Here is a 20,163-nt window from a genome sequence, read left to right as displayed (position 1 = left end):
GAGTGCCTGATGATCTATGGACTGAGGTTCGTGACATTGTACAGGAGACAGGGATCAAGACCATCCCCATGGAAAAGAAATGCAAAGAAGCAAAATGGCTGTCTGGGGAGGCCTTACAAATAGCTGTGAAAAGAAGAGAGGCGAAAAGCAAAGGAGAAAAAGAAAGATGTAAGCATCTGAATGCAGAGTTCCAAAGAATAGCAAGAAGAGATAAGAAAGCCTTCTTCAGTGATCAATGCAAAGAAATAGAGGAAAAGAACTGAAGGGAAAAAACTAGAGATCTCTTCAAGAAAATTAGAGATACCAAGGGAACATTTCATGCAAAGATGGGCTCGATAAAGGACAGAAATGGTATGGACCTAACAGACGCAGAAGATATTAAGAAGAGGTGGCAAGAATACACAGAAGAACTGTACAAAAAAGATCTTCAGGACCCAGATAATCATGATGATGTGATCACTAATCTAGAGCCAGACATCTTGGAATGTGAAGTCAAGTGGGCCTTAGAAAGCATCACTATGATCAAAGCTAGTGGAGGTGATGGAATTCCAGTTGAGCTATTTCAAATCCTGAAAGATGATGCTGTGAAAGTGCTGCACTCAATATGCCAGCAAATTTGGAAAACTCAGCAGTGGCCACAAGGACTGGAAAAGGTCAGTTTTCATTCCAATTCCAAAGAAAGGCAATGTCAAAGAATGCTCAAACTACCGCACAATTGCACTCATCTCACATGCTAGTAAAGTAATGCTCAAAATTCGCCAAGCCAGGCTTCAGCAATACGTGAACCGTGAACTCCCTGATGTTCAAGCTGGTTTTAGAAAAGGCAGAGGAACCAGAGATCAAATTGCCAACATCCACTGGATCATCAAAAAAGCAAGAGAGTTCCAGAGAAACATCTTTTTCTGCTTTATTGACTATGCCAAAGCCTTTGACTGTGTGGATCACAATCAACTGTGGAAAATTCTGAAAGAGATGGGAATACCAGACCACCTGACCTGCCTCTTGAGAAATCTGTATGCAGGTCAGGAAACAACAGTTAGAACTGGACATGGAACAACAGACTGGTTCCAAATAGGAAAAGGAGTATGTCAAGGCTGTCTATTGTCACCCTGCTTATTTAACTTATATGCAGAGTACATCATGAGAAATGCTGGGTTGGAAGAAACACAAGCTGGAATCAAGATTGCTGGGAGAAATATCAATAACCTCAGATATGCAGATGACACCACTCTTATGGCAGAAAGTGAAGAGGAGCTAAAAAGCCTCTTGATGAAAGTAAAAGAGGAGAGTGAAAAAGTTGGCTTAAACCTCAACATTAAGAAAACGAAGATCATGGCATCTGGTCCCATCACTTCATGGGAAATAGATTTGGAAACAGTGGAAACAGTGTCAGACTTTATTTTTGGGGGCTCCAAAACCACTGCAGATGGTGACTACAGCCATGAAATTAAAAGATGCTTACTCCTTGGAAGAAAAGTTATGACCAACTTAGATAATATATTCAAAAGCAGAGACATTACTTTGCCGACTAAGGTCCATCTAGCCAAGGCTATGGTTTTTCCAGTAGTCATGTATGGATGTGAGAGTTGGACTGTGAAGAAGGCTGAGCGCCAAAGAATTGATGCTTTTGAACTGTGGTGTTGGAGAAGACTCTTGAGAGTCCCCCAACCAGTCCATTCTGAAGGAGGTCAACCCTGGGATTTCTTTGGAAGGAATGATGCTAAAGCTGAAGCTCAGTACTTTGGACACCTCATGCAAAGAGTTGACTCATTGGAAAAGACCCTGATGCTGGGAGGGATTGGGGGCAGGAGGAGAAGGGGACGACACAGGATGAGATGGCTGGATGGCATCACGGACTCAATGGACGTGAGTCTGAGTGAACTCGGGAGACGGTGATGGACAGGGAGGCCTGGCGTGCTGCGATTCATGGGGTCACAAAGGGTCAGACACAACTGAGTGACTGAACTGAACTGAACTGAATTTGGGGATAGTACTATTGAAGCTGCCAACCAAAGTTTGGGGTTCTTGGTACTCAAGGCAAGAAACAAAGTCAGTTCCCTGGATCCACCTTTGCACTTGCTGTGAGATACAATGCAGTCCTAAGACTCTAAATTACATGCTGAGTGTTTTTCTAAATTTGAAGTATAATTGTGACTGGAAAACATCAGTTCACAGATGATGAAGTAAGACCAATGGTGTTGAAAGAGGGAAAGAGATGAATGAATTTTCTGCAGCCTTTGCCATAGTGGCAGTACACTTAGAGACAAAGCTGCTCGGGGAGGAGCAGCACAAACAAGGCGGAGATGCATGCTGCCAACCCTAGTGTCTCAGACTATGTTGGACATTGGCTTTTTAAAGTCTATGTCACGAACAAAACTCTACATATTTTCACTTCTTTCCTGAAGGCTTAATCTTTGTTAATATTATGGGCTTCCCCAATGGATCTGCAGTAAAGAATCCGCCTGCAGTGCAGGAGACACAGGAGACACGGGTTCGATCCCTGGAGAAGGAAATGGCAACCCACTCCAATATTCTTGCCAAAAAAATCCTGTGGACAGAGGAGCCTGGTGGACTACAGTCCAAAAGGTTGCAAAGAGTCAGACACGACTGAGCACACACACCCGCACACACATACGTGATAATACTATATAGTAAACCCAAATAGAAAAAAGAAAGAAACTGAGTTTTTCAGCCTAATAGAATGTATATACTGCCTCTTGTTTAGTGCAATGAAATTAATTTTGTCTTAAGCATTTCTAAATAATTCTGCCACATCTTAGAGCCCTGAATCAAGAGTCATATACACTATGTATTGGATTTCTCTCTAAAGCAGGAGTTGGTAGAGATATATCTGGAAAGGCTTGAAAGAAGGAAACCACAAAGCCTAGTTGTCCCAAAGGTAGATAGGACCAATAATGAGCTGGGGAGACATAAGTGGTTGTGCTGCCCACACCCAAAATTGTTCATCTCCTGGGACCGAGACTTGATCCAGCTCACTTTCTGGGCCTTCTCAGATATTTGCTTAGGGCATTACCCTTCAGGAACAGACAAAGAACAGATTTTACTGTCCTCTGGTTCAGGTTTGCCAAATACTCTGCCCCTTTTAACCCTATGAATTCAGATACAAAGAGGAAGACCGAATTTTAACAAATAGAATCCTCTGGAAAGTTAAATGCTGACCTGGTAGAGCACTTCTAATGGATTTTCCTTTATACGATGTAATAGGAGGCGGCTGATATGCTGGGGCCGGAAGGGAGGGGGCCAGATGTAGGCAGGGGGAGGGCCAGCTGAGTAATATCCCAGAACAGAAACCTAAAAGAAATGCTAAGAGATTTTACCAGCAGAATAATGACCCCTTTCACCTCTTGGCTCTTTTTCCCCACCCCATCTACATCTATCCCTGATTGAAGACTGGTAGCTTGTTGGGGAGAAAAGAGAAATGGAGAGAAACCAATGAAGGTTCAGACACAGTGAAAACCGAGTGAATGGGGCTGAATGCTGTCTGATGAACAATGCGGAAAGAAACTTGCTAAAACCTCGGAGTTTGAAAACAAACCCACTTGCATCCCCTTACATGGAGAAAGTTGCAAAGCCCCAGAGAGGAAATGACTGCAAAGGAGTCTAGGCATATGTGGCTTCAGAGGAGCACAATTCCTGCCCAAAGCCCAAGCACAACGAAAGCAGCAGCAATGATGCCATTCTCTACAGGGTGAACTTGGCTACATGACCTGAAGGGACCAGCAGATGGGGGGAAGCATGGTTTCATGGACACCTAGTAGGCAACAAAGAGGGCACCCCAACTTTGTGGTATGACAAAAGCCCCTAGAGCTTAGACAGAACCACAGGAAAAGGAGGAACTCCATCTTTCCACAACCTTGGTCAAACAGAGGTCTTAGATAGAGATTGAGTTATAGAGCAATAGAAAAAGTTCTATTTCTCGCCCACTGCAAGATGGAAACTGCTCTGGTCTTGGCCAAAAATGATAGCACTGTGAAGCTGAAATCATAAAACATTTGTAGCAACACACAACCATGGTCAATGTATCTGAACTGAATAAATAATATGTGGTGTTGCATTGCTTATTGGGAATGAGTGATTTATTTTATGAACCAAATTTTAAATCCTCTGAATTTTATATGCCTCCGAAGGGGTGATCTGGTATGGAAAAACAAAAAGGAGTGAATAACTAATGAATGAAAAAGACTATAGAAAAAGTAGAAACTGTTTTATTGAATTTTTTTCTAACATGAATTGCTTTGACCAGAGAAGGTAAATTAGTAAACCAATCTGTTCCTAGGTACAATTTTTATTAAAATTTGGTGGAAAAAGAAAACTGCATTCTATGCAATTATTTGTGAATAAAATGTATATATGCTTACATGTACATAGAAAATGCCTGAGATTATGCAAAAGAGGGTGTTATTAACAGAAATAGCTTTCTAAGGAAAAAGGCTGAGAGTCTGGAGCAAAGGAAAAATAATATTTTATTCATGAATATATCATTTTAATTTAATTTTAAAGTAACCTTTTCCCCTTTCCTTTCTTTCTTTTTGTTTTTGTTGTTTTGTTGTTTTGTTTTTTTGGTTGTGCTGGGTCTTCAATGTGGCATGTGGGCTTTCTCTAGTTGAGACATGTGGGCTTAGTATTTATGGCACATGGGCTTAATTGCTCTGCAGCATATGGGATATTCCTGGACCAGGAGATTGAACCCATGTTCCCTGCATTGGCAGGTAGATTCTTAACCACTGGATCCCCAGGGAAGTCCCCAGAAGAGTTTAAAATTAATTAATATGGGAATATAACATATTTAGAAAAATCTATTCACTTACTAAATGTGTATTTAGTGTCTACACTACGCCAGGTACTTTGCTAGGAAATAGAGAAATAAAAACAAAAGTCACAAACCTTACCCATTAAGAGCCTAAACTCTATGGGGTTTAACAATCAAGTGAAACATACTCTAGTGTGGTAAATGCTAAGCAGATGCACAAGTCAAGAAATTGGTGGGGCATGCTATTTTACACTACCTATTTTTGTGGAGCATTATATTTTTGCTTTACACATGTGAATAATGTTTCAGTGTAACATACTGTGGTCAAAGACACAGCTCAGCACCAACTGTAAGCATTTGCCCATGTTTCTCACCCTTCCCTTTTTTTCACACCTCACAACAGATCCGTAAGCTATTACTTTCTTTGTTGTCTTCAAAAGTCAACCTAGAATTCAGCCACTGATAAATATCTGGTATCAAAAACACCCTGGACATCTCTTGCCTCAGTTCAATTCAGTCGTTCAGTTGTGTCTGACTCTTTGCAGTCCCATGGACTGCAGCATGCGAGGCTTCCCTCTATGATATCAACTCCCAGAGCTTGCTCAGACTCATATCCATCAAGTCGGTGATGCCACCCAACCACCTCATCCACTGTCGTCCCCTTCTCCTTCTGTCTTCAATCTTTTCCAGCATCAGAGTCTTTTCCAAGGAGTCAGTTCTTTGCATCAGGTGGCCAAAGTATTGGAGTTTCATCTTAAGCATCAGTCCTTCCAATGAATATTCAGGACTGATTGCCTTGAGGATTGACTGGTTTGATCTCCTTGCAGTCCAAGGGACTCCCAAGGGTCTTCTCCAACACCACAGTTCAAAAGGATCAATTCTTTGGTGCTCAGCTTTCTTTATAGTCCAACTCTTACATCCATACATGCTGCTGCTGCTGCTAAGTCGCATCAATCATGTCCGACTCTGTGCGACTCCATAGACAGCAGCCCAACAGGCTCCTCCATCCATGGGATTATCCAGGCAAGAATACAGGAGTGGGTTGCCATTGCCCTCTCCATCCATACATGACTACTAGAAAAACCATAGCTTTGACTAGACAGACCTTTGTTGGCAAAGCAATGTCTCTGCTTTTTAATATTCTGTCTAGGTTGGTCATAGCTTTTCTTCCAAGAAGCAAGCATCTTTTAATTTCATGGCTGCAGTCACCATCTGCAGTGACTTTGGAACCCCAAAAAATAAAGTCTCTCACTGTTTCCATTGTTTCTCCATCTATTTGCCATGAAGTGATGGGACTAGTTGCCATGATCTTCGTTTTTTTGATTGCTGAGTTTTAAGCCAACTTTTTCAGTCTCCTCTTTCACTTTCATCAAGAGGCTCTTTACTTCCTCTTCACTTTCTGTCATAAGGGTGGTGTCATCTGCATATCTGAGGTAACTGGTATTTCTCCCAGCAATCTTGATTCCAGCTTGGGCTTCACCCAGCCCAGCATTTCACATGATGTACTCTGCATATAAGTTAAATAAGCAGGGTGACAATATACAGCCTTGACATACTCTTTTCCCAATTTGGAACCAGTCTTTTTTTCCATGTCCGGTTCTAACTGTTGCTTCTTGACCTGCATACAGACTTTTCAGGAGGCAGCTAAGGTGATCTGGTATTCCCATCTCTTTCAGAATTTTCCACAGTTTGTTGTGATCCACACAGTCAAAAGCTTTGGCATAGTGAATAAAGCAGAAATAGATGTTTTTCTGGAACTCTCTTGCTTTTTCTATGATCCAACATATGCTGGCAATTTGATCTCTGATTCCTCTGCCTTTTCTAAATCCAGCTTGAACGTCTGGAAATTCATGGTTCACATACTGTTGAAGACTGGCTTGGAGAATATGAGCATTACTTTGCTAGTGTGTGAGATGAGTGCAATTGTGCAGAGTTGGAACATTCTTTGGCATTCCCTTTCTTTGGGATTGTAATGAAAACTGACCTTTTCCAGTCCTGTGGCCACTGCTGAGTTTTCCAGATTTGCTGGCATATTGAGTACAGCACTTTCACAGCATCATCATTTAGGATTTGAAATAGCTCAGCTGGAATCCCATCACCTCCACTAGCTCTTTTTGTAGTGATGCTTCCTAAGGCCCTCTTGACTTCTCATTCCAGGATGTTTGGCTCTAGGGGGGTGATGACACCATCATGGTTATCTAGGTCATGAAGATTTTTTTTTTATAGTTCTTCTGTGTATTCTTGCCACCTCTTCTTATTATCTTCTGCTTCTATTAGGTCCATACCATTTCTGTCCTTTATTGTGCCCATCTTTGCATGAAAAGTTCCCTTGGTATCTCCAATTTTCTTGAAGAGATCTCCAGTCTTTCTCATTCTATTGTTTTTCTCTATTGCTTTGCAATGATCACTGAGGAAACCTTTCTTATCTTGCCTGGATTGTTGTAATAACCTCTTAACTTCTGCCCTTATTGCTCTTCAATCCATTCGCAATGCAGTAGAGTACCCTTTGAAAATGTCCATCCCAGCACCTTGCTTCCCTGCTCAAAATCTTTCAGTGTCTTCCCATCTAATGCTATGTAAAGGTCAAAGTCTACACAAGGAACATAAGGCTCTGTATGTCCTGTCTTGCTTTAGCTTTCTAACTTTGGCAGACTCCTTGGCACACTCCTGTCACAGGATTTGTACACGTGCTGTTCCTTCTGCTTGAATTGGAATGTTCTTTCCCCAGATATCTGGCAGATCCTTCCTTCTTCATTTATATCTGGGCTTTACTTAAATGTCACCATCTTAGGGAGGTCTTCTCCGGACACCATTTCTACAATTTCAATCCTATATCCTTCTCACAACATTTATTTTTCTCTTTCACTGCTTCTTCTTCTCTGAAGCACTGGTCTCTATCAAACTTTATATATATTTTACTTACTTATCTTGTTTACAACTAGAATATAAGTTCCAAGAGGACAGAAATTGAATCTGGGAGTTGTTCACTGACTTTTTTCCCCCAAGTGCCTAGAACAGTGTCTATATAAATATTTCACTTAGGTATTTGTGAAATGAACAAATGGGTGAATACGTGAATATTTTATACAAGGAATTCATTGTTATTCATTATCCATTCCACAGATAATTGACTGCTTTCTTTTGAAAAATATTCTCTCATTGACCAAACTTTACTCAGATGCCCCTGAACTTTTTTCAACTCAACCTGACTTTCAGACTTCTGTGTTCATCTACTACATTGTCCAATTTAAACAAGAATCCTGATAAGTCCGTTTAGCCAGAATCTCCCATCCTGCATATCTCATCACCCTCTATATCTTAACAGCTTCCTCAACCACTAGAATCTCTCAGATGATGTTTTATCACCCTAGGCTGCCTTTACCAAGAAGCCCATTAGGTCAGTTTAGCAGCATCTCCAGTTACCTCTGATGTTGTTTCCTAGTAATTTTCTACCCACTGATCCCCACTTTGCTTCTTAACTATAAATTCTCACCTGTCCATGCTATGTTAAGAGTTGCTATGTCCAGTCTTCCTCTCTCACTGCAAATTCTACCCAGTGGTACTATACCAATTACTACATTGCTCTCCCCTCCCTTCCCCCCTGTAAAGTTTTCCTTATGGTTAATTGTCATTTTAATACTTTACTACTATGTACAAAGTACTTTTTAAAGTAGAGGAAGTAAAACAAGCAAGAGAGATATAATTTCTGCTCCCATGAAACTTATAGAAAAGTAGGAAGGGATCTTTAAATTACTTTCACCCTCAGAAAACTTACTGTACAACAGACATGAGAACCATGACTTTGGTCTTTGCACAATCTACAGATGGCATTTCCTTTAGCCTAATAGAGCATCCTGGAACCTACAGTTACAGTATTTATACAATTATAGTTATAGTATGCATCTCCCATCTCCAAAGAGCAATTGAAATCTTTTTATTAGTGATAAACCACATTCACATCTCAATGTTCCTCCAATTGTGGAATCCAACTGCTGGAAAACACAGCAGTGTTGAAGCTATCTTCATGATGATTTTCTTGAGGAAAGAGGCCATGCCTATTCTATGGTACCTGGTAGGAGTGAGTACTCAATAAATGTTAGATTGTTAGCTGCTGTTACTGAGGACTACCTTAGCAAAGGAGAACAGCCACAACTTGTGGACTTTTCAAAGTTGTGGAGCAATTTTTAGAGGACTAACAACTAACTTTTAAAACTTAATTAATCCTGCTCAGAAAAGAGATAAAAGAACTCTTACAAGAAATTCTTGCTGGAGTTGAGGTGGGTCACTTCACTTAAGGTTACCATTGGCTTTTTAGAGAATGAGAGCTATTCATTCATAAACCTTATTAGTCTGCCAGCCCCCTAATCTGGCTGGAAAAAAAATTAAATAAATTTGCTGAAAGAAAATTTCAGAATGGAATCTTCTTTCCAAGGAGACACAGACTTGAACAATAATCATTTCAGTGAGCTTTATTGCTCATGGAGATCCCCCTAAAGAGTACTCTATTGTGGTTTCTTTTAGAGCAGAAAGAGGGCTTCCATCGTCAAGGCCAACAATCCTCTGGATTTCTTCTATGTATTTTTCCAGTTGGACCTGAGTAGTTTGTTTCTTTAGAAGAATAAATCTGCTAGCCAAATTCACAGCTAAACCACAGCTAAAGAAATGTCTCCATTACGTTGACCTAGAATTCTAGGATATTTGAAAACAATGCCTTCTGTTCTCAAGAAAATTGGAATTTTTCTTTTGATTAATTTCCTTTAAAAATTAAGCTATCAAAAATAAACTCAATACTTTTTTCACCCTTGTAGAATACTGCTGAAGAATTTGATCCTATTTCCTGAAATTGGTAAATAAAGAATAACTTCTAAGGCATTTTCATCTCTGGGATAGATACATATCTTAGTTACCAGATAACAGGTCAATTGTTCATCAAAAAGAGCTAATTAAATAAATCATGGTACGTTCTCACAATGTATGTTGCTACAAAAAAGAATGAAGAGTCTGGTTCAAGATGATGGAGTAGAAGGACGCGTGCTCATCTCCACCTGTGAGAGCACCAAAGTTGCAACTAGCTCTTGAACAACCATCGACAGGTGGACACTGGAACCCACCAAGAAAAGATACCCCACATCCAAAGTCAAAGAAGAAGCTGCAGTGAGGAGGCAGGAGGAGCACAATATCGATAAAATCAAATCCCATCCCTGTCAGGTGGGTGAGCCACAGACTGGAGAATAATAATACCAAAGAAGTTCTCACACTGTTGTGAAGGTTCTGAACCCCTTGTCAGGCTTCCCAGCCTGGGGATCGCACAAAGGGACTGGGAATCCCCAGGGAATCTGGCCTGGAGGGCCAGTGGGATTTGATTATAGGCTTTCCAGAGGACTGAGGGAAACAGAGAGCTCAGTCTTAGAGGGCACAAGCAAAATTTTGCGTGCTCCTGGACCCAGAGGAGAGGAGCAGTGACCACAGGAGACTGCGCCAAAGCTCCCTGCTTGTGTTGTAGGGCCTGGGTTGGCAGGGGCTCACCATAGGGACGGGGGCACTGGCAGGTCTCTCTTGGCATAAATCCTCTTGGAGTTCACCATTAACCCTACCACACAGCCCTAGGCCCCAGCGCTGGGTCATCTCAGGCCAAACAACTACCAGGGAGGGAGTGCAACCCCATCTATCACCAGATAATTGGATTAAAGCTTTACTGAGCAAGGCCCTGCCTACCAGAGCAAGACCCAGTTTTTCCTACCACCAGTCTCTCCCATCAGAATGGTGGAAATCACTGCCAGAGAACAGAATATAGAAAAAAGAATGAAAAGAAATGAAGACAGCCTAAGAGACCTCTGGACAACATCAAATGCACAAACATTCGCATTAGAGGGGTCCCAGAAGGAGAAGAGAAAGAGAAAGGTCCTGAGAAATATTTTTGTTTTCTAGGAAAATATTTGAAGAGATAATAGCTGAAAACTTCCTGAATATGGGACAGGAAATAGTCAATGAAGTCCAGGAACCACAGAGTCCCAGGAAGGATAAACCCAAGGAAGAACACACTGAGACATACAGTAATCAAACTGACAAAAATTAAAGACAGAGATAAAATATTAAAAGCAACAAGGGAAAAATGACAAATAACATACAAGGGAACTCCCATTAGGCTACCGGCTGATTTCTCAATAGAAACTCTACAAGCCAGAAGGGAATGGCATGATATATTTAAAGTGATGAAAGGGAAGAACCTAAATCAAGAATACTCTACCCAGCAAGACTCTCCTCCTTCAGATTTTTTGGAGAAATCAAAATCTTTCCAGACAAGCAAAAGTTAAGAGAATTCAGCACCACCAAACCAGCTTTACAACAAATGCTAAAGGAACTTCACTAGGAAGGAAACACAAGGAAAGGAAAAGCCCTACAGAAAATAAACCCAAAACAATTAAGAAAACAGTAATAGGATCATACATATTGATGGTGGTGGTTTAGTCGCTAAGTCATGTCCAACTCTGCGAATCCATGGACTGTAGCCCGCCAGGCTGCTCTGTCCATGGGATTTTCCAGGCAAGAATACTGCAGTGGATGGCCATTACCTTCTCTGGGGGATCTTCCCGACTTGGGAATTGAACCCAGGTCTCCTGCATTGCAGGCAGATTCTTCACCAACTGAGCTATGAAGGAAGCCCATACATATTGATAACTACCTTAAATGTGAATAGATTAAATGCACCAACCGAAAAAGACATAGACTGGCTGGGTGGATGAAGCGCATGTATGCACTTCCACTTACCACATCACTCTGCTTGACACCCCCTGCCAAATAGTATGTAATTATTTTATATTGTTAAGTTAAACATGTTCCCACTATGGCTTGCAATTGTAATTATCTTTTATTTTTTGTCTAGCTATTGATTGTGAAAACAGATAAACATCTTTTACTATTGTGAAAAAAAAAAGAATGAGGAAAATCTCTCTGTACTGATGTGGAAGGATTTTAAGGATTTTAGTTCAAATACAGTGCAGAGCAGAACATATATTAATAGTATTCTACTTTTATATTAAAAAGAAGTGGAGGTAAGAATATAAATTTAAATTGTTTGACTTGTATAAAGAAATGATAGAAAGACAAGAAATACAGGCAATTGGTATGAGGTAAACAGGGGTGAAGAGGACAGGGATGGAAGCAAGATTTCTCTTTGTATAATTTTGAATGACATAAATATATTAATTAAAATAAATTTTAAAATAACTTTACTGTAAGCAACATGTCTGCTGCTGCCGCTAAGTCACTTCAGTCATGTCCGACTCTGTGCGACCCCATAGATGGCAGCCCACCAGGCTTCCCCATCCCTGGGATTCTCCAGGCAAGAACACTGGAGTGGGTGGCCATTTCCTTCTCCAATGCATGAAAATAAAAAGTGAAAGTGAAGTCGCTCAGTCATGTCTGACTCTAGTGACCCCATGGACTGCAGCCCACCGGGCTCCTCTGTCCATGGGATTTTCCAGGCAAAAGTACTGGAGTGGGGTGCCATTGCCTTCTCCAAAGCAAGATGTCTACATTCATAAATTCATAGGTATGAGAAACATTCAAGTTGAGATAGATGAAACTGAAGAATAGGTGATTTGAACATCATTTAATGAAATGATTAAATGATTATAATCATTTAAGTAGGCTGAATCAAGTTATTTTTCTTTCTTTCTTTTTCCTTTAAAAAACTGATAAATCCTTCAGACCCAGATATTTAGAGAGAAAGTGTTAGGACTCTTGATTATGCTAGAATTGGAAAAATACCCAACATCTTTTGATATAATTAAAGTTCTGTAATAAACCATCCTGGAAAACCATTTTCCATTCTGGAAAAACCAAAGCTATGGTTTTTCTAGTAGTCATGTATGGATGTGAGAGCTGGACCATAAAGAAGATTGAGTGCTAAAGAATTGATGTTTTTGAATTGTGGTGTTGGAGAAGACTCTTGAGAGTCCCTTGGACTGCAAGGATATCCAACCAGTCCATCCTAAAGGAAATTAGTCCTGAATATTCATTGGAAGGACTGATGCTGAAGCTGAAACTCCAACACTTTGGCCACCTGATGTGAAGAGCTGACTCGTTAGAAAAGACCCTGATGCTGGGAAAGATTGAAGGCAGGAGGAGAAGGGGATGACAGAGGATGAGGTGGTTGGATGGCATCACCAACTCGATGGACATGAGTTTGAACAAACTCCGGGAGATGGTGAAGGACAGGGAAGCCTGGTGTGCTGCAGTCCAAGGGATTAAAAAGAGTTGGACATGACTGAGCAACTGAACAATAACAACAATAAACCATTCAAGAATTTTTATAGCCAGATCACACCAGATTTGAGCTGGAAAAAAATTGAAGTAGTAAAAATTTAAATTCCTGTCGATTGGGTCTAAAATAATTAAGTCTGAAATTCTTCCTCTCTGCCCTCTGGAATTCACTGCCCATCAAAATTCCCATAGCGTCAACTCCTATGAACTTTGCCTTCTTATTCAGATTGAAAGTGCAGCCCTCTTAAACTGTGGCTGGACTGGTTGGCTCTCCTTTCCTCCTTTCCCCTGGGCCTAGAAGGTGACTTCAACCACTCCCCAGACTTTGAAAGCCACCTGGGATAACTGTTGCAAAATTTCTATCCCAGCTTTGACCTCTTCCTTGAGCTCTAAGTGATTAATTAGATTTGGTTCCTTAGTCTACATTTCTAGTTAGATACTGGAATTTCAAATTTAACTCTGCCAAAATATTTAATAGTCTTGATTCATACAACCACCAAATCTGCTCCTTCCTTAGCCTTTTTCATCTCTGTAAATGATTTTACCACCACTTTAGTGCCTCAAATAAAAATATGAAATCATTTCAATTTTTCTCATCTTTCAAACATCTATTAATATATCAAATCCATCCCCCTATAGGACCAGGACCCCATAACCCATTGATAGTACTACATTCTGACATCCACCATGAAACATTATCATCTCTCCACTGTATACTTTAAAAGTCCTTGTTCCATTCTCATAATGGTCTCCACTTTGCTAAATCCAGTCCTGGTGTGGTTGAAAGATTGTTGGGTTCAGAGTATTAGAGGGAGTGGAAAGATAAGTGGTAATCAGTGAATGAGATTAATGAGAGTTTGGCAATGACAAAGTTATAAAACCACCAGAGTAAGTAGCTCCATGGCAATGGAGGACAAGACCATTGAATGTGAGTTCAAGGAAGTGGCCAGGGTGTTAGAAGGATCATTTACACATGTTTCAAGCTAAAAATTAAGACAGAAGTGAAGCTGGAGAGTAAACCAAGAGCTACAAGAGAAATAAGAGGAGTAACAAGGGTCAATAAACTGGCAATGCAATATCAGGTAGTAAATGATGTTATCTGGTGACTAAAAACTAAAGGCTTTATGTTTTCAGGAATGTGGGAGGGAGAAATACCTGGAAATAGCAATGAGATTCATCCATATTACCTGCAGGCTTTATTTCTAAAATGCTGGGAAAGATTGAAGGAGGGAGGAGAAGGGGATGACAGAGGATGAGATGGTTGGATGCATAACCGACTCAACAGACATGAGTTTGAGTAAACTCTGGGAGTTGGTGATGGACAGGGAGGCCTGGCATGCTGCAGTGCACGGGGTCACAAAGAGTCGGGCACGACTGAGCGATTGAACTGAACTGATACCAAATTCATTCACGCCTCTCCATTTTTACTGTTGGCATCCTAGTCCATACTGCCTGAATTCCTGCAATTGAGCTTCCTAATTCCATACTTAACAGGGAAGCCCTGATCCTTGTTTACCAACATTTTATACTGTGTGTCTTTGATACTGTGATTTGTTTTAACCTGATGAAATATATTGAGAAAAAAGGTATCTGATAAGAAAATTAAGCTGACTTTCAGATTGTGACTACCTTAATGACTAAGTCAGAATTGAATGAACTTTCTGGATTCTGTTCATTTACATTGTTTAATCAGAAGAAATTCTTAGCAACAATTTCTTTTGATTAAACAATGTTAAGACCTTTAAGCACTATGTCTAGGAAAAAGATTTGACACTTCAATGTCACTATAGATTTTGGGTGATTTTCTTAATTTATATTATCAATTGTTTAATAACAAATTATTCTAACACTTAAGGTATGGAAATTTTATTTAAAAAAAAAACCCACACTTTTAGAATATTTTAAAGGCTATTGCCAAGAATCGAATCGCCAGTCTATGTCTGACGCAGGATACAACATGCTTGGGGCTGGTGCATGGGGATGACCCAGAGAGATGTTATGGGGAAGGAGGTGGGAGGGGGGTTCATGTTTGGGAACGCATGTAAGAATTAAAGATTTTAAAATTAAAAAAATAAAATAAAATAAAGGCTATTGCCAAGCCCTTTGCCAATTTTTCTGCCCTCCTGTTGTGTATTATCCAATCATTCCATGTCCTTTTCCCATCTCAGCAGTGAAGTGAAAGTGAAAGTCGCTCAGTCGTGTCTGACTCTTTGCGACCCCATGGACTATACAGCCCATGGAATTCTCCAGGTCAGAATACTGGAGCGGGTAGCCTTTCCCTTCTCCAGGGGATCTTCCCAACCCAGGGATCAAACCCTGCTCTCCTGCATTGCAGGCAGATTCTTTACCAGCTGAGCCACAAGGGAAGCCCAGAATATTTTAAGATTATATTCCAGAACAAAAGCATGTGTTCTTCAGGAGTAAATTGACAAAATGAAAATATTAACAATATTCTAGAAATGTATCCTATGAAAGCAACTAAGAATATGCACAGAAATTAGACTATAAGGCAGTTCATAGCATTGTTTACAATGTTAAAAAAAACATTGTAATGTGAAAAAACATTTACTACGTTAAAAAACAAACTATAACAATCTAAGTATTCAAAAATAGAATCAATCTAAGTATTCAAAAATAGACTATTTAAAAAAATATAATGCCTTCCTCTATTTCTGATCAGTTTAGTCAGGACCTCTGGGACACTGGAATTTTTAAAAATTCCTCCAGGGGTTCTAATGTGTAGTTACTGAGTAAACTATCATAGGTGAGATTACCAAGTCTTAAGTTATATACCATCAATGTGTTGAGGGAATCTTCAATTTACATCTAAACTGCAGCCCTTCCAACTCCATTCTTATAAACCCACTGCTTACTCAGCATTGCTCCTTGAATGTCTAATAAGCATCTCTAATTTAACATGAACTCTTATTTTTACCATTTCCACCCCAGATTTAACTCTATCAGTTCCAAATTCTAAATATATCCAGAATCTAACCATTCCTCAACAACTTCCACATCTTCAACCTGGGCCCAAGTCATCCCTCTCTTGGGTTTTATTACAATAGATTCTCAACAGTTACTGGATGCATTTATTTATGTTTAATCTTTATTTATTTGGCTGCACTGGGTCTCAGTTGCAGCATGCAGGATCTTTGATCTTTCTTTCAGCATGTGGGATCTAGTTTCTTGACCAGAAGCCAGGCCCCCTGCATTGAAAGCTCATAGTCTTAGCCACTGGATCGCCAGGGAGGTCCTACAGACCCATTTAAAATGTCACTTAGTTTATGTTTCTCTTCTGGTCAATCTCGTTAAAGGCTTCCCATCACACTAAGGGTAAAAGCCAGTCTTTACAATGGACCTAACTGGGTCTTTCACAACATCTCTGACTTTAGCTCCTTGTACTATCTCCTTAACTTGCTGTCACCCAGCCATACTGGCCTCCTTCCTCTAATAAAGCAGGCATGTTCTGCCTTAGGGCCTTTGCTTGCCTTTGCTTGCCACTGCCTGGAAAGTTTTCTCAAATATTCCTGTGGCTAACTCCATCACTTCTTTTACAGTTCAAATGTCACCTTATCAATGAAGTCTTCCCCAAATATTGTAAATAAAAATACTGTCCAACCCCAATACTTCCTTATCTTTCTTCTTTTTCATCTGTTATACCATGTATTTACTTGTTTGTTTACCTTCTATCTTCACCACTAGAATGTAAGTTCTGTAAAGGAAAGGATTTTTTGTTTATGATTGTATCCCTTACCCTAAAGAATGCCCAACACATAATGGGTCCATAATACATATTTGTTGAATGAGTGAATAAATATATAGACACATTTTCCCCATTATTTGTCCCTAAACAAATGGTTAAACTTTCCAGTTTTTCTGCTTACTACACCATTGCAATGATATAAGCAAACTGAAAAGTTAAATGTGCTAATTGACAAGAAAGGTTTGACATGACAGGGTTTAACAGGTTAGCTGTGGAGCTATACAATGATGTACACCATATGTATATGTGTATGTATATAAATGTATATATATGTGTATATGTGTACATGCACACACATATATATTTATATATAGATATATTTGATACTTAAATGTCAGTATAGATTTTGGATGATTTTCCTAATCTATATTGTCAATTGTTTATTAACAATTGTTCTAACACTTAAGGTATGGAAATTTTATTTAAGCAAACCCACAACTTTAGAATATATTAAGATTATATGCCAGAACAAAAGCATGTGCTCTTCATATGCAAACTGACAAAATGAAAATATTAACAGTATCCTAGAAATGCATCCTATGGAAGCAACTAAGAACATGCACAAAAATGAGACTGTAACACAGTTCATAGAAACACTGTACTGTGTATGTGCAATATATACACACACATATACATATATACCCTATATAACCATGCTGTACCATTACTAAACAATCTAGCTTAGGAACTGCAAGGAATGCAGATTATCCAGCGATCCAAACTCCACAATTTTTTTTCTCAGAGTACCAACAATCATCAATTCTAATTGTACTAATATCCTCATGACAAGGGTATGTCTTGTGTATGCCCTGACAAACATTTCAACTGGTGTCATCTGCTTTGTACATTCAAAACTAGTTAGATTTACAGAACATTCCACACAATAGCAGAATAAACATTCAAGTGCACACACACACACATGCATACACACACACACACACACACACACACAAACTAGTTAGATAAAAGGCAGAAAGCAAAACTACTGTCTGAACTGCCTGAACCATATATTTAAGGCTATTTAAAATCATGGATCTCATGGTACTGTATTCAGTTAGTTGTGAACAATATGAATGGCCTTTCTGGTTCATACAGTCTCTCCCTAGTCCTTATCCACCTCCACCCCACTCCCAATCCCACAAAATTACACAAGCACAGTAAATTTAAAGAAGAAAAAGAAATTGAACAACAATATAAACCTGGCAGAAATCTGAAACCACTCCAACTTCAAACTTTAAATCACTTGCCTAGTGAGAGCAGCCCTCAGATGCACTGTGACTCAGCATTTTATGATGCCTGAAACATGAAATGAGATAAAGATCTTGTTCCCTTCACGGCATTAGCTAAATATGGAGCTAAAATAAATGAGCTACCTTAAAAATACAAAGTCAGTGGCTGAAAACGTTACAGTGCTCACCCTGACACAGGTTTGACTCAGTATGTGATGACAGGGAGAAGAGCATGTGTCAGCTGAAGCACACAGAACTGTTCTGAAATAACTTGTTGACCTATAACATTAGCAAATAACAATGCTGACTACAATTAATGCTCAGAAATGGAGGAATTATTGTAAATAAATGAAAATAAAAATATGAACTGTGCCAACTGATTTAAGTCAGGTAGTAAAGTAAATCTGACCTGGGTGGGAGTGGTGCTGGCGGTGGGACTTACCCAGCTATTCTTCACTAGAAAACAGAAGCTAAAATCTAACCAAGGGAAAACCTTTGAAAAAAAAAAATTAAGTAAAACTGGAACAAATAGAAGTTTAACTCTTTATGGACAGAAAGAAAATAAGATGAAAATAAAATAATGAACTATACAAAAGTTGCAATTCAGACAAAGTTGTTAGTTCATAATCTCATGTGGAACAGGAATGGATGGAGGAAAGAGAGAATCTGGTAATCAGCAAGCAGGGAGAACTGGATAGCCAAGATCACCAAGAAGGACTGAGGACTATTCCACATAGGCAATGAAGGAAGTTGGGAAATCCCACTTGGAAAGCCAAGAATTTAGATAAAGACAATGAATAGAGATATGGTGACAGTTTATAGGCAAATGGGCAAAAAAAAGTTGCTAATACTTACTTGGTTTTAGCTCCTGTTTTCAGTACTGTATATCAACTCTTTTAATCATCAGAACAAGCCAATGATAAAAAACTATTAAACCCCATTTTACATGTGAGGCAATAGCCTCAGAAAAGTTAAGTAACTTGCTCAAGGTCATGTTGTTAATAAATGGCAGAGCCAGGCTACCAACCTACGTGTTTTAACTCCTCCACAACTTTATATTGCCTCTTATGAACCACTCAAAATGTGAAAAGGAAGTGGAGGAATTGAAATTATCGGGGCCTTTACTGCATTCAAAACTAGACCATCTGCATTCAAAAATAGAACAGTGAATTTCCCCTAAGGAACCTACTAATGGAGCTCAGACTCACGGCAAAATACCATTCAAGTTCCACAAGCCAAGAGTAGTGGGAATTCAAATAAGAAAGCAATGTTCAACTGGTTATGGAGTCAAGAAAAATTTCACTCAAAGAGCAGCATTTTGGTCAGGATTTGAGAAAAACAGGAGTTAGGTGAAAAGAGAATCATGACTTCAATTACTCCCCAGGGTTTTCAGGATAAATTTCAACTCCTTGGCTTGGCACTCAAAGCCCTCCAAACTAGGTCTGGAGGAATGCCAGGGAGAAGTGGTTTTCCTAAGTGAGATGCCTATGCTGGAGTTTTTATTACTATACTAGTTCAGGTTCCAAAGGATCAGAAGATGTTATTTTTTCTATCTCCATAAATAATTAGTGAGTTTAAAAGCTAGGCATTATGACTTATTCTTCTGTAACACTCCCCTCCACCAGAACAGGAGACCATACATCTTCAGTTCAGTTCACTCAGTTGTGTCCGACTCTTTGCGACCCCATGAATCGCAGCACGCCAGGCCTCCCTCTCCATCACCAACTCCCGAAGTTCACTCAGATTCACGTCCATCGAGTCAGTGATGCCATCCAGCCATCTCATCCTCTGTCATCCCCTTCTCCTCCTGCCTCCAGTCCCTCCCAGCATCAAAGTCTTTTCCAATGAGTCAACTCTTCGCATGAGGTGGCCAAAGTACTGGAGTTTCAGCTTTAGTATCATTCCTTCCAAAGAAATCCCAGGGTTGACCTCCTTCAGAATGGACTGGTTGGATCTCCTTGCAGTCCAAGGGACTCTCAAGAGTCTTCTCCAACACCACAGTTCAAAAGCATCAATTCTTCGGCACTCGGCCTTCTTCACAATCCAACTCTCACATCCATACATGACTACTGGAAAAACCATAGCCTTGACTAGACAGACCTTAGTCGGCAAAGTAATGTCTCTGCTTTTGAATA

General features: G+C 39.8%; 1 long non-coding RNA gene across 1 annotated transcript in view; it reads right to left on the bottom strand.

Annotated features, from left to right (window-relative positions):
- The window catches only part of LOC138095791 (uncharacterized), a 37,583-nt gene extending 18,624 nt beyond the window's left edge, over positions 1 to 18,959 (bottom strand). The window contains exon 1 of the long non-coding RNA XR_011146416.1: positions 18,884 to 18,959. This is a non-coding gene — a long non-coding RNA (uncharacterized lncRNA). The remainder of the gene's footprint in view (positions 1 to 18,883) is intronic.
- Between the last annotated feature and the right edge of the window lie 1,204 nt (positions 18,960 to 20,163).

This window comes from Capricornis sumatraensis, chromosome 20 (genome assembly GCF_032405125.1).
Source record: "Capricornis sumatraensis isolate serow.1 chromosome 20, serow.2, whole genome shotgun sequence".
Classification (NCBI taxonomy): domain Eukaryota; kingdom Metazoa; phylum Chordata; class Mammalia; order Artiodactyla; family Bovidae; genus Capricornis; species Capricornis sumatraensis.
The sequence above is the reverse complement of the archived record's forward strand: the minus strand, read 5'-3'. Positions and strand labels throughout refer to the sequence as shown.